Raw genomic sequence first — 13567 nt, 5'->3', positions numbered from 1 at the left:
GGCTGATGAAGACCTTTGTCCCTGCTAGACTCAGATGCTTTGTTACAGGCACAAAGAAACATCTCCTTGAAGGTGTTTTAACTGCCATCAGTGCCTGTGAAGGTGAGAACTGTGGACTCATAAGGAAGTTCTGAGCTCCAGACATGAACGTTTCTCTCAAAGTTAAACTGCATGAAAAATACGTACCCAGGGTTTCAAAGAAGTAAAATGTCTGGAAGAGGACGCTTTTAATTGACTGTCCATTCCTCTTACTTATCATAACAACATTTCACTGTATCTGGGACAGATACTGCATTTCTCAAAGCAAAAGTGACTTTTGGAAACTCTTTGTTGTACAGCCAGGTGGGATTGCTGATGAACCCCATGGTCTTCTTGGAAAAACATCAGCTCCAGCAGCTACTCTTCTAGTGTTGTTCTCAGTTTTGCTGTTAGTATTCAAGGGATAGTTAAGTTCCCTGCATTCCAGATAGCCTTTTCAGTCAGTGCAAAAAACTGTGTAACAAATTTCTTTTCTTTGCAAGGTTGACATTTATAAAGACTTCACAATTTAGTTCAGAGCCATTCCATTTAGTAGACTGGTGATTTAAGCCTTCCATGGCAAATGAATCATAAATGCTGAAATCTAGCTCAACTTTAGTTTTACTGTTGTGATAGGCATCTGCACTGAACAATCTATAAATAAAAGAATGTGAGAGACTATACATCATAAATATTTATTTCCCAGTTTATGTTTCCCTATCCATCAGATAGACCTGTGACTGAGGCTGAAAGTGTATTTGTGACTAACACTTCTAGCAGCTGCAAAATGAGCAGTGGGGACGTCTCATTGTCTTTATTAATTTAGAGGTAGTGGGAAAGTGGGACCAAGTTTCTTAAAACTGTGTCCCAGTGGCTTTCCTGACACATTTCACAACATGAGCTAGCCAGCTGTTCTCATTGCCTCTGGAGACAAAATGAAGATGGCTTTTGATATCAGTGTGACTTCTGTCTCTGTCAGAGAGCCACCCCCACAAGTGAAGAGCCACTCAGCAGTTGCTGCCCACAAGCCCACATCCATTCTGCACTGCCAGGTACGTGGCAGGAAAAGCAACAGAAAGACTACAAGAGGTAATGTTTAGTTCTCTGAAGTCTTGAATAACTAAGATTTTCCAAGAAAAAGTGTATCCTTGATGGAAATGCATTCACCTACTACGAAGGCCACAAGCCCTTGTCATTATGCAAGCAGTTGACACTGTAAAATCATTAACTCTAGAGCCTTTGAGGGAAAAAGGAACAAATATTTCACTCAGTGCTCTCAGTTTCTGCTTTTTGCTGCAGAGTATTTTTAACAGCATTAATTATTGTTTGGTACTTGCACTTGAAGTGTTCTCTATGAGTCAGGCTACAAGTTAACTCACACTAAATAATAATACAGAAGCAGCCAATTAGTAAAAGTGCATCAAAGCTCTCTGTAATACAACTGCACTAGTGGCTGATATAGGACTTTTGATTTAATTACTGGGTCTAAGATGTCAAATGATTGAACAAACCAGCAAATCAATGAACCGTGCATATACAGACTATTAAAATCTGTAGTGGCAAGGGATCTTAAAGCACCAGTCAACACATTACTCTGCAGTGAGTCATTTTTGGCAAAAGTTTGCTGAGAGGTTATGAAATCTCTGATGTAGGTTTTGAGAACAAAGCCTAAGCAATCAATGCCAATGCTTACTCACCCAAACTATGAGAACTTTTTCCCCTGATGTCTAAATCTTCCTTCCTCAAATTTAAACTTGTTACCTGTCCTGCTAGCCTCAGTCAAAATGAAGAGCACTTTCTTCCCTCCCTTTCTGCTGCAGCCTGTTACAGACTCTACCTGTAAGCGCAGAGGGTGCAGGGGCTGGAGTGAAGGGACCCCCTTCCTGTGTGGTGCACACAGCTCCCACCGCGAGTGGCAGCAGGTCTGGGTGGGATCTGCACCACGTCCAGTGATGTAAAGAGCTAAATCAGCCCTGGAGCCACAAATCATTGCAAATCCCATCCCTGCTACCCAAGCCTCTGCAGGGGCTCTTGTTTATTCCATAGATGAGAGCACTGGAAGAGAGCACATAGATGAGAGCACCAGGATTGCTGTCATTGAGGCTTGATCAGGTATTGACCTTAAATATGACTCTAAATTGGAAATACATGCTTAATTCTCCCCTTACTTGTAAGCAAAAATAACTCTTGCTTTGGCTAGAGCTTGTTCAACTTGCCTAAGATAGAGCTTGGCCACTTGTGCACAGTCTTCGCTTGCATGTTGTGAGTATATTGATATTTTATTTCTTCTTCACAAACTTTAGTTTGACCTATTTAAATTATACAATTTGGAAAAACAAACCCACAAACATTAGCAAGACAAATTATAAATAAGACAAAAGAACACCTCATATCTGGCTTTTAAAGCTTGGGAGTATTGCTCTAACAGGAGGAAAATTACTGAGAAGTTGCTGGGGGCAGAAAATGTTTGAAAGGTTACTGCTTGCTTTCTTTTCTAGCAGAGTCCTGAAAGTGGAGCAAATGCTGACCTCTAACTGTGGTACTGCAAAGTGAAAATAAGGACATTCTGACAGAAAAATGGAGCTGTGTGTGTCAGTGTGCAAGTCATATTATTACCAGTGCCCTCAGATAATTAGATATTTCAATTTAGAGACCCATAATTTAGATGAAGAGTCTAACTTCTTAAAACAAACAGATTGAACAAGAACAAACAGACAAAAAAAAAAGCCTAGCACACAATTTAAGGTAACAGAAAATATGGAATGGGGAAAGAGTCAACCATGAAATTTTCAGAGATATAAAAGAGAAAAACAACTTAAATTTCACTTCTCCATGAAGTATAAGCTATTACATTTCTTAAATAAATGTTCAATCGACTGAGGAATCTCAAACTGATAGCTCTGTTGTGCCCTTAGCCCTAAGGATAGCAGGCTGAATGCAACCCCAGCGTTTCCATTTACAGGACACATGACAAGAGATGGAGAGGATGATACTCATGGCAGTGTTACAACAGCCTCCATTTCCATGTAAACATCTCCCTATCTATGCAATCTATTAGCAGACATCACATGGGAACTAGGAGCTAAAGTGAAACTTCTGAGGTGATTTCAGAGCTGTTTCTATCAAGCAAACAGAAAATAGCATACAAATGCAGTGTGCAAAAGAGACGAGCTACCGAAAGGTGCCAAAAGCCTTTACAGTGAAAGACGTTGTTCTTTGTGAGGTAGGATAGAAAACTGGAGTGTTTGGCAGGTGTGTAACAATGGTGGCAGACTTCCCTACAGAATTCATTCACAAAACACAAAGATTATTTTTGAAGAATAAAGAACACAAAAAAAGCATTAACACATGTCTTCAGTAAAAAGGGTTTTCTCAGGGATCATACCTGGGAATGGAACTGCTGGCATAGTGCCCTAATAGCCTCACAGATGCAGCCTGGCAATAGAAGAAGTGAAGGGGAGCATCCCCCAGCTCACCGGGCTGCCTGCGGAGGCCGTAGTCTCCTCCCCAGCACTGCACCGCAGGCTTGGGGCTGGCTCCCTCCCCTGCTGCAAGGCATGCACTGGCACTGGTAAGCCTTGCAACTTCTACTCTGAACAGGGGTTTTTCCTCACCAGATTCACTTCATGAAGCGTTATCTAGAACACCCTATTTATTACCCTGAAGCTCGTATTCCCGGTTATATTGCATGAGCAATGCTTGAAGTCACTTGAATGGTATCCAAGGAGACAACTTTACCCAGCTAAACTAATTGGTCATATCTTATTGCTATCTGCACTTGCTTCTAAATAGACAGTAACTGATCCCAGAGAGCCCATTACAGTTTCTTTATACAGAATATTTTATAAAGATACGCAACACATTTATTAGAGCTGGTTTTGCTACTAAAAATAATGTCGTTAAACTTCTCTACCCCATTCACAACACATTATTTTCCACTTCTTGCTGTCAGGCTCCGGCTCACATTATGCTCCCACTGGATCTCGTTTTCCTTTAGTGTCAGTGACCCCGATGTCACCCGTGTCCTCCCTGCTGCATTATCCCCGTTTGCCACCAGGTGTCATCAAACCTCCCACCAGCACCGTGGCTCTGCTTACTGTGGGATTTGGGAATTTTGGGGGGGAAAAAGTGAAATCCTCATTAGCTGCCAACGCATTCACACAACAGTAAGAGGGCCACATTTCTGATTTCCCCACTCCTTTCTCTGTTTTGCTAATGTTTGTATCAGAGCAACAAGATGCAAACAGCACCCTCCAAACATGCACGCTGCGGGTGGTTAGCATCGGCTCACCTAGCATTCGTTATGATTTTCTCCAAAGCCTATCTGGACACACAGCACTCACCAGCAAGCCTGGAAAAAGTCTTCTTTGTGTCCGTCTGTCCTGGCATTTCAACAAGGTGTCAGAGCATCTACATCTGCATCTACAAGGTGGAAAAAGGTGTGAATTGAAGAGGCACCAGAAGGGACATATTTATTCAGGTTTCACTTTAAAAGAAAACAAAACAAACAAAATAAGAACCCCACAACTCTTTGTATATGTCCTCCACCTCTACCTCCCCAAATCTTTGCATTTTCAACAAAACCTTTAAGTGTTGCTTCTACCAGTCACAGTCTAAGTGTCCCTTTCTGTCATTTGTCCAGTTCTTCATTTCTATCCTTGTTTGAGATGCAGGGGATTTTATTTTTTAAGCCATCTGGACCAGAAGCTTGAATAAATTACAGGCAGTCACCAGGGCTGTTAATCAGATCCCTGGTACAAAACCATTACCTGCCAAGTGTAGAAATAAACCTACCCTGAAATCCCACAGGGATGGTAGTACTTGCTGCATACTTGGGGGAGAACGGACCCAGCCCAAGGTGTGCACATCATCTATCAGCAAATTACAGCAAATACAGAAAATTACACATTGCAATAAAGAATTGTGTCACCAAAGCTTCCAGTATCTTTCCAAAAAGCAAATCAGATCCAGTACGTAAATAAATTATGTATTTCCCAGTCTGTTACTTTGTTTCAGCTCACTCAAGACAAAACCTTTTCATTGATCTACCTTTCCTGCCAGGCCTTCTTTTTAGATTTGTACCTTTCGAGAGAGCTGGACTGGACTGGATGTTACCCAGTGCCTTTCAGCTCAGCTGCCTCCTGCCCAGGTCAGCACAGATTCTGTTTTCTTCCTGGATCTGAGGGAAGCACCCATGTCTTCACTTGTAGTTATTCTTCTGTGAGGCAGTTTGCAGGGTCTCTTTCACTTATTTAATAATAGGTAATTTCACTTATTTAATAACAGGTAGAAAGAAAATAAATTAAACAAGGATAAGGAAAATTGCAACCTAGAAACCCTCTCCTTCTTTCTGTGCCTGTGATGCCCAGAATTGCTCACAGAGAAGGCAAACACACCAAGGAAGAATGATTTTGGGCGAGTTTCCAATATCTACAGAAGTCCAGGCAATTCTGGCTTTGTCCTGTGCAAGACTTACATGAAAATCAGGCTTTGCAGGATTCTACAGAATGAACCTTCTGTTAAATATAACCCATAGATTTCACACAGAACTGGTTATTATTAATATCACATCTATTTGACCTAGATTCAGTAGCGTGCGAAGTGCTACATTTAACTTTTACAGTAAAAAAATAATTAAGTTGAAGAATCAGTCACCAGGCAATTTCCTATTCAGTTCATTTAAAGTCAGATTCTTGCTGCCTTAGAGAACATGAGTTATACTACTTTAAGTTTTCTTAATGGACCAAGATCAGAAGTGTTGTGAAATTAAGCATAATTGGGTACTGGCTGATGAGTCTAAATTGGCATATAGCATACATATTGAGACGGATGCACACATTTACATCCTCTTTGAGGCTCAAGAACACAACAGGCAGGAAGTGCTACCAGATGTTATGGATAGCTCAAAAGATTGTGCCTCAGTGGACACATACCTGCTTCTTTCCTACTTGGGCAAACACTCAAGGCCTGGAGTTGGCAGAGGGATCATTGGGCTGCTTCCAAAGGATATGTCTGCTGCTATGCAGGACCTGCTGTGTTAGATGTGGTCTGCAATGGGTGACTAACTTTTGCAATCGCAGTGTTTCCATTTCAGCTGTGTTGCACCTCTCTTGGGTGCTTTCTTTAAAAAAAAAAAAAAAAGTCTGGGGTGTAACAAGTGTTGTACAGGCTGCTTCAAATTTTATTCCTCTTCAATCATCAACTCTATGAGTTATGTTGAGAATTTGTGTTGAAAACCTATAATAATCTAATTAGGGATGTTATTTCATCTTACATCTAACTAATTCTCCAGTTACAGGTTCTCTAGGTTTGCACCCCCCTTTTTTTTTTTTTCCAAATTGCAGTAATTACATTCAGCTCAGAACATTTTCAACAGAAATTCAACAGAAATTCTTAGTATTATGAAGTATAAAAATTTCATATTTTCATCATGAAATATATGTATCTCCATTGTTCAGAGACTTTAGCCCAGTGTAGTTTGGATCCAGATTAAGATATATAATTACAAAATTAAGGATTTGCATAAGTTTTTGGTCCATGACTGATGAAGTATGGAAGTTTTTAATGTCTTTACAAGATACCATTACAAGATGTAACTTTTTACTCTATACTGTAGTTTTGAAGTGTCTTGTTAAGTTCTGTGGAAAATGATTCTATTGACTTGTAACAGTAAACTGAAGTAAAAAAGTGTTTTGTTTACTTATTGTTTTAATGCTGCTAGAAAGAAGAAGATCCTTCTTATTAATTATGAATTAATAAATAGATAATATCACCATCACTAACCTATGCAAGCCAAATATCATGCCTTCTTAAAAGTACACAGAAACAAGTACATGAATCACACTGGTCTCCTGTTATGTCAAGCTACAAATAACCTTGAAAACTGGATTTTTCTCTTTATAATACCTACACATACTTCCTAGAGATCAAGTTCTGCATGGCTCCACATTCTCCACCAGAAGGAAACAGCCCCATGCAGGCTAGCTGTAGAGTCACAAGTTTCGGAATAATTTCCAAAGTTCATAAAAGCCAAACATTCAAGGTTTCCAGGAGTCATGACTCAGCTGGTTAAAGAGACTGGTTTCACCCTTTCCTCCTTGCCATTATAAAGCCACTTCCAAAGACAATAATAATTTTAAAAAGTGATGTGACCTCCATTTAGCTCTTCTAGCTCTTCCATTTAATAACAAATAGTGGGTGAGGCTAATTTCCCATCAGTAGGGTGACCTGGCAGCTGGTTTCACAGGCTGTTTTGATTCAGTCCTAGTAGAAATGCCCATGGTTTCCCCTTTGCAAAGAATCACCAGCTGTTTTTAAGGCTGTGGTGTTTCTTTCCATCAGCAGACAGTAATAAAAACTCTCTGTATCACAATTATATATGAATGAGATACTCACAGAGTTGAAATTTTTCTTATTTTAAATGAAATTAGAAAGAAAGTAGGTGATCTGTTGAAATGTATTGTTGTAAGAATTGTTTGTTGGAAGCCTCCAGACAGGTAGGTTAGCATTGAGTAAAGTCCTCTCCTTGATGGCCCACTTTATAAAATCTATCAAACAACTTTTTGGTTTAATTCTTTAATTAGATATTCTTTAAATCACAACACAGAAGTGCATTGCAAATCACAACTGAATTCTTGATTACTCAGAGTGTAAAACAAACATTGGCGATGTGAAAACACACCCTCACAAGCACATTTTCCTCCTTAAATGTGTGAGTGCGTTGGACCTCTTTGCAGCTCACAAACCACACCAGTGCTGTGAGAGCTCCCTTTCCAGTTGTGTCCCACCCTGCCCACTCTCATTTTTAGAAGGAACTCTGGTTGCCTCTTGGCTGGGGGAAGGAGGCAGGAGGCCCAGACACAAGAAGGGCATTTCTGCTACAGGGAAGGAGCAAGGCATAGGCTCAGGTGCTCCAAAGGATCAACTTTTTCAGCTACGAAAGGGGATTGCTGTAGCCTTGTCTTGGTGCCAGATCAACTTTTTCAGGTACGAAAGGGGATTGCTGTAGCCTTGTCTTGGTGGCAGACAGGCAACAGGAGGCAGACCTCTCGTCCCTCGTACATCATCCAAGCCCCTACTGTTTTGTGTTTGGCAAGAGGTAGGCTCATCCTGTTCAACCATGTCAGCCATCTGAGCAGCTCCTGTGAAGTCAGGCAGTGAAGACCCATTTTTCACTCAGCCTCTGCAGAAGATGTTAGAGAAGATTTTAAAATTAGAATTGCTTGTGAAAACCTGATCTGGCACAGTTGAAACCAAGAATTAAATTTGAATGAAGCTGCCACCTACCTTCCTGAGGAGATAATATATCCGAAAAAAGGAAGAGTTTGCAGGCGTCACTGGACCTTTAAAGCAAGCATCAGATCTGGCACAAAATGGGCTTAATGCAGTCAAGGCTGACAGAGCTTAGATGAAATGAGAAGGGTCATGGCTATATTGTCCTCTATTCTTAGGTGTTCTTATGTGCTAAAATTGACGTCACAAAATCTCCTGCCAGTTTTAATCTCCCTGAAGTTGTGGAGGTTCTTTATTTATTTATTGGGGTGGGGGCGGGGGGCGGAGGTGCATACAGGGAGGTAAGGGAGAGATGGGAGGTGGCTTTTTGCTTCTGTAAGTGGGCTGTAGGGAGGATTTTGAAGATGGACTGTTCGGTGACTGTTATTTAGGGACCTACTTTCAAGATCAAAAGCAGAATGGAACAAAACCTCACGACTGGCTAGAAAATGAACATGGATTTCAGTCACAAAATGAAGGATGGAGCTTTGCTGGGAGACATGAGAGCTGATACTCAGGAGAAACAAGTGACGCAATTTGATGTGGTCAAGAAAGGAGCTGGAGAGAGGATCAAAGAGTCAGCTGATGCAATCAGAAGGCTAGGCAAGATGCTGCTGCAATAGCTTGAGACATAAGATGGTGAGAGCTTGGCTGGCAGAAACTGGTCCTTGAACAGTGGGAAAAACCTCCCTCTTACAGCTGGAGTGGAGGAAGTGTCTGAACAGAAAAATGACTTGGATGGATTGCTCAGTGGAGAAGGCTTAACCAAAAATGGCATCTTCTTATGAGCATGAGAGTTACTGAAGGAAACACAAAATCCTGAGGAAAAGAAACGGAAATATTTCTTGCTTAAGAAGAACCATTTTGGGGTCTGCAACACAGGAGGGGGGGCTCATTGCCAGAAATATCCTGAAAAACAGGCATCAGATTTAGTGGTCTGACAGTACCAACAGGCTGCTGTCCATGTTGAGCATTTATATCTGCCAAAATTACGTTGTACAGCTTAAGTGTAAACTGCAGTCTCTGAAGAAGAAGCCTGTGTGCCCTGGTAACACTGGCTGCACCTAGCCCAGGGAAGGAGATCACAGCAGCTAACACCTCCTGACTAATGCATCTTCCAACACCACTGCAGATAAACAACTTAATGTAAGACTGACCTGAACTTGGCAGCACCCTTCCTGTTGCAAGAGACTTCACCAAGGTAGACGTGGCCATCCTGCCACTTGTGCTGCCCGTGTTGTGTGGCTGCAAGCCTGTCTATGCCTGTTCCTCTCCTCAGTAGAGCTGGTGGAGAGGGGCTTCTGTGCAAGTGGAAGCGGTATCTGGTTTCTCACTGGTTTCTCATTTAACAAAGACACAGCAGAGCCCTGCACATACCCAGCCTCAAGTAAAGGGGATAGCCCGATTTTGCCCCTTCACACAACATATGAAAATGTCTTATGTTGATGGGATTTTTTTTACTACTGTTTACTTCAATTTCGTAGGAATCACTGTACCTTCCACCTAAGCTGTGATGTTATCACATCACCTTTGCCATTACATTGCATGTAACTTAGACAAATATAACTAGGTGGCTAAGGTGTGAACTCCAACTTCCATTTTTGTTCCATTTTCATCTGGTTTGCACAATAAAATCACAATATTTGGCTACATTTACTTCAAGGGGAAGAAAAGAATCAGTTCTGTTTATATGGTTATACAGCTCTGGATTTGTTTTCAGAGAGAACATTTCTGAGAAGTGCATTTACATTAAAAAGCACATCTACGTCCTGCAGATTTTGCTGACCAGAAACTCCAGACACAGAAAGCTGTCTCTAGCTTCTGTAGCCTTTCTGTTGCAATTCAGAATCTTATCTGCATAATTCAAAATATTACCTGCATAAACCTGTGCATATTCATCGGGTTCAGCTAGCTGTAGCCTTACTGCCTGTTGCAGTGTCCTATTATAATCTATCCTCTTGCTGCTACTTTGCTACATTGCCAACACATCCTTTAATAGTCCATGTCTAAAAAATCATGATTAATTTTTATATAAATCTTTTATTATTAGGTCTGATAGAGTGTGAAAGAAATATGCAATTAAAATCCAAAACATTCCCTTGCTCCAGAACACACTTATCCAGAGCTAAATGCAGAACCAGTTAGTCCTGGTGCTTGATGCAATAATGGAAGTTGCTTGGCTGCAAACACATGAAGTGATCAAAATTGGCAAGACATTTTTCAGCAAAACATATTTCAGGTTAAAGTGTTTCATATCATCTAAACAATTGATGCTCTGTGAAAACATATTTGTTTTAGCAAAACTTACCAGGCCCCAAAACACACCATGCTGCAATTACTGCAATATCCCTTCTTCTAGACTGAAAAATACAACCTCAGACCCACCAAAACCTAGCCACAAAACTGCAGAAAAAGTAATTTCCCCACCCTGCCACTTTCACTCTTACCTTTCCACTTACATCCTCCTTTAAGCTCCCCTTTTTCATCCCGTTGCAGATAAGATGCTTTTCTTCATTTTGTCAGCATTTCATAGCCAGTCCCACTGTGCTGTGAATGCTCAGTATATTCAGCACCACAAAGTTCAAGGGTTTGTGACCTGCTGCACTCTGAGCTTCACCAGGGATGGACATGGCAATAACCTGCCTGGGCATCATGGTCCACTTCTACTGTGAAAATTTGTTACTTATATACAGCCAGAACATCCCTTCCTGCTGCTTGTGACCATCACCTCCCACCCTTTATGGGCTGCTCCAAGAAACCTCTGTCTCGCTTCTCTGCAACCACCAACTGGACACCTGGGGACAGCAGCCAGAACTGCCATCCCCAGCAAACCCATCTCACCTCACTCTCTTGTAAGCCACACGTGCGTATCCTAACCATTGTCCTAACCTCTTATACTTGCTCCTATTTGGCAACATCTCTCTTGTGACAGGAGCCCCAAACTGGACAATGACACCAGGCGCAGCTTCAAAAGTAACCAAAAGGAGAGTTGCCATGTCCCTTGACCAGCCGGCTATGGTTTTGCTAACGCAGCACAGTTTTCAGTTAAGCCCTGCTGCCACAAGGGTGCAGTGCAGACTTGTGTTCAAGTTGTCCACCACAAAATTTGGGTGTACCCCCACCCTGTCCTGCAAAGCTCTTCTGTGGTGAAGGGTCCCCGGGCTGCAGTATTGCAGGGGTAAAGCTTTCTCTGATGGAGGACCTGGCGTTTGTCTGGAACCTGTCCAACCGTTCCTCCAGCTTGCACAGATCCCTCTGGACGGCAGCCTTCCCTCCCAGCCCTCTGCCTGGGAGAGCCTGCACCCCTCTGCGGTACGACCCACACATTTGCTGAGAGTGCTCTCCATCCCGTTGCACAGGTTTCTGACGAGCATGTTGTGCCTTCCTGAAGGCGAAGTAGTGGCATTCCCAATTCTCCCCTCAACAGTCATCTCATCACGGACAACATCAGGCTGCCCCGGCATGATTTTGCCTTTGGTAAACCCACGTCAGCTAGTCCCAAACTATTTGTCTTCATAGGCGTGGATCCTTGGATACTCCTTGCTGAATTTTTGAAGACAAGTATAACATTTTGTGGTCACTGGGGACCTCCCTCAATGGCAACCTGTCAAAGGCGACAGGCTGGATACAGCCTGCTCCATGCCTCATGCTCAGCACTAGTTTGCTCTTGGCATTCTGCAGCACGTGCAGGTTCACTGGGTCTGCACAGTGCCTAGCACCACACTGCAGCAATACAGATAAATATGACTAGGATGCTAAACCAAAGAGAAACATTTGTAAGTCAATCTTACTTTAATCCCCAAACATTACATCTAAGAATTTAAAATACTTAAAAATATACACTTTCACCTGAAATGCTGCTCTTTTCAATAAATACTTGGGAATGCTTAGGATGCCACTTGAAACAACAATAATAAGAAAAAAAAAAAAAGAAAAACAGTTTAAAAATGTACTAGACATAGTAAGAAAATCCTCATGACCACTGTGACCAGAAGGTGACAGCTGTGGAGATTTACTCTCCAACCAAGCATGAATAAACAGTACAGTACCTCACTTATTCAAGGTGACATGTACAAAAGATATATGGTGGGGCCCACTGGTTTGCGGCCAGGTGCATAAAGATAGTGAAATACTTTCTGCAGAGCTTAAAACAACCATGTCCTTTTTAGATACAAAGGTGACAAATTCTTTGCAAAACCTCTGAGCAAAAAATTTATAGGTCAAGAGTAAAGGTGTAAAAATAAGGTAATTTTTTTTTAAATGAAAGAATCTCTTCTTACAGGAAATGTTTATTAGGTCATCAGCATGTGGACTTTAATTCCCAGTGTAATGTTATCATAGGGGTTCAGGTGGTGATATGCGCAGAGTAGTGTGTACACTAGCTTCTGTCTTCTTCTGCCATCTGACCAAACTGAGAAGGAAAGATTTTTGTTAGTTTTCTGAGCTGCAGAAATGAGAGGCACACAAGTATCCTGCAGCGGTCACAAACGATCTTATTTCTATTATTTGTCTTAAAAGCATTTATCTGTATAGGCTACTGGACACACCCTCTATTTGATAGCCCTTCCAGAAATCTTTTGCAATACAGGGACTGTGGTTCAGCCACGTGTCAGCAGCAAAGAAACCCATCTGATGTGCCTGTGCCTGGTCTGAATCCTCCTTCTGTTGCAGGAAGATGGCAGTGCCAGGTGACAATCCCTGGCTGACACAGTGCCCACTGTAAGCCTTATTCTGGTGGCACGAACTTGACTTCGTGCACAGGAACAACTTGCAAGGCAGAGGTGGAGCAAGCACCCAGCACCAGTGCCCCTTCACACTGTGACCGTTCCTGCAGTGAACAGACCTGAAGTAACAGACCTATGAGGGGATCAGACCCTGTTACCGAAAAAATCAGCTCGTGGTTTGTGCATTCAGTGTATTTATTCAAAATGGCAACTGCACTGTAAATACACGTTTCAGAACTGTCCTTTGTTAAAACAAATAAATAAATAAACATAGCCAGCTACCTGTGAAATTTCACCTCAGGAGAAAACATCCTAATGGATCAAAAAAGCAGCTGATGGCCTTTGTACAGGTATGACAAAATCTTCTCATTTAGAGCTCATTTCCAAAATTCAAGATCTCAGCAGGCATAAGGGGAGGGTTTGCCATTTATCTTCTAATTATTATCTCAAATGCTCAATCCTGTGTGTCATGGACAACACTTTAGTGGCAAAAGGAGCTACAGTACACAAAATGTAAGTTAACACAGCAAAGAGTACAAAGGGCTTTGAATATG

At 41.8% G+C, this 13567-nt stretch overlaps 1 long non-coding RNA gene across 1 annotated transcript; it reads right to left on the bottom strand.

Moving 5' to 3' along the window:
• Nucleotides 1-6542: 6542 nt before the first annotated feature.
• LOC125182499 (uncharacterized) lies at nucleotides 6543-8647 on the bottom strand. The gene is made up of 2 exons (XR_007162436.2): nucleotides 8305-8647; nucleotides 6543-8200 (listed from the first exon to the last, which is right to left on the bottom strand). It is a non-coding gene; the product is annotated as an uncharacterized lncRNA (long non-coding RNA).
• Between the last annotated feature and the right edge of the window lie 4920 nt (nucleotides 8648-13567).

The sequence above is a fragment of the Anser cygnoides genome, chromosome 6, assembly GCF_040182565.1.
Source record: "Anser cygnoides isolate HZ-2024a breed goose chromosome 6, Taihu_goose_T2T_genome, whole genome shotgun sequence".
In the NCBI taxonomy this organism is placed as follows: Eukaryota; Metazoa; Chordata; class Aves; order Anseriformes; family Anatidae; genus Anser; species Anser cygnoides.
This window is presented reverse-complemented; position numbering and strand designations above follow the sequence as displayed.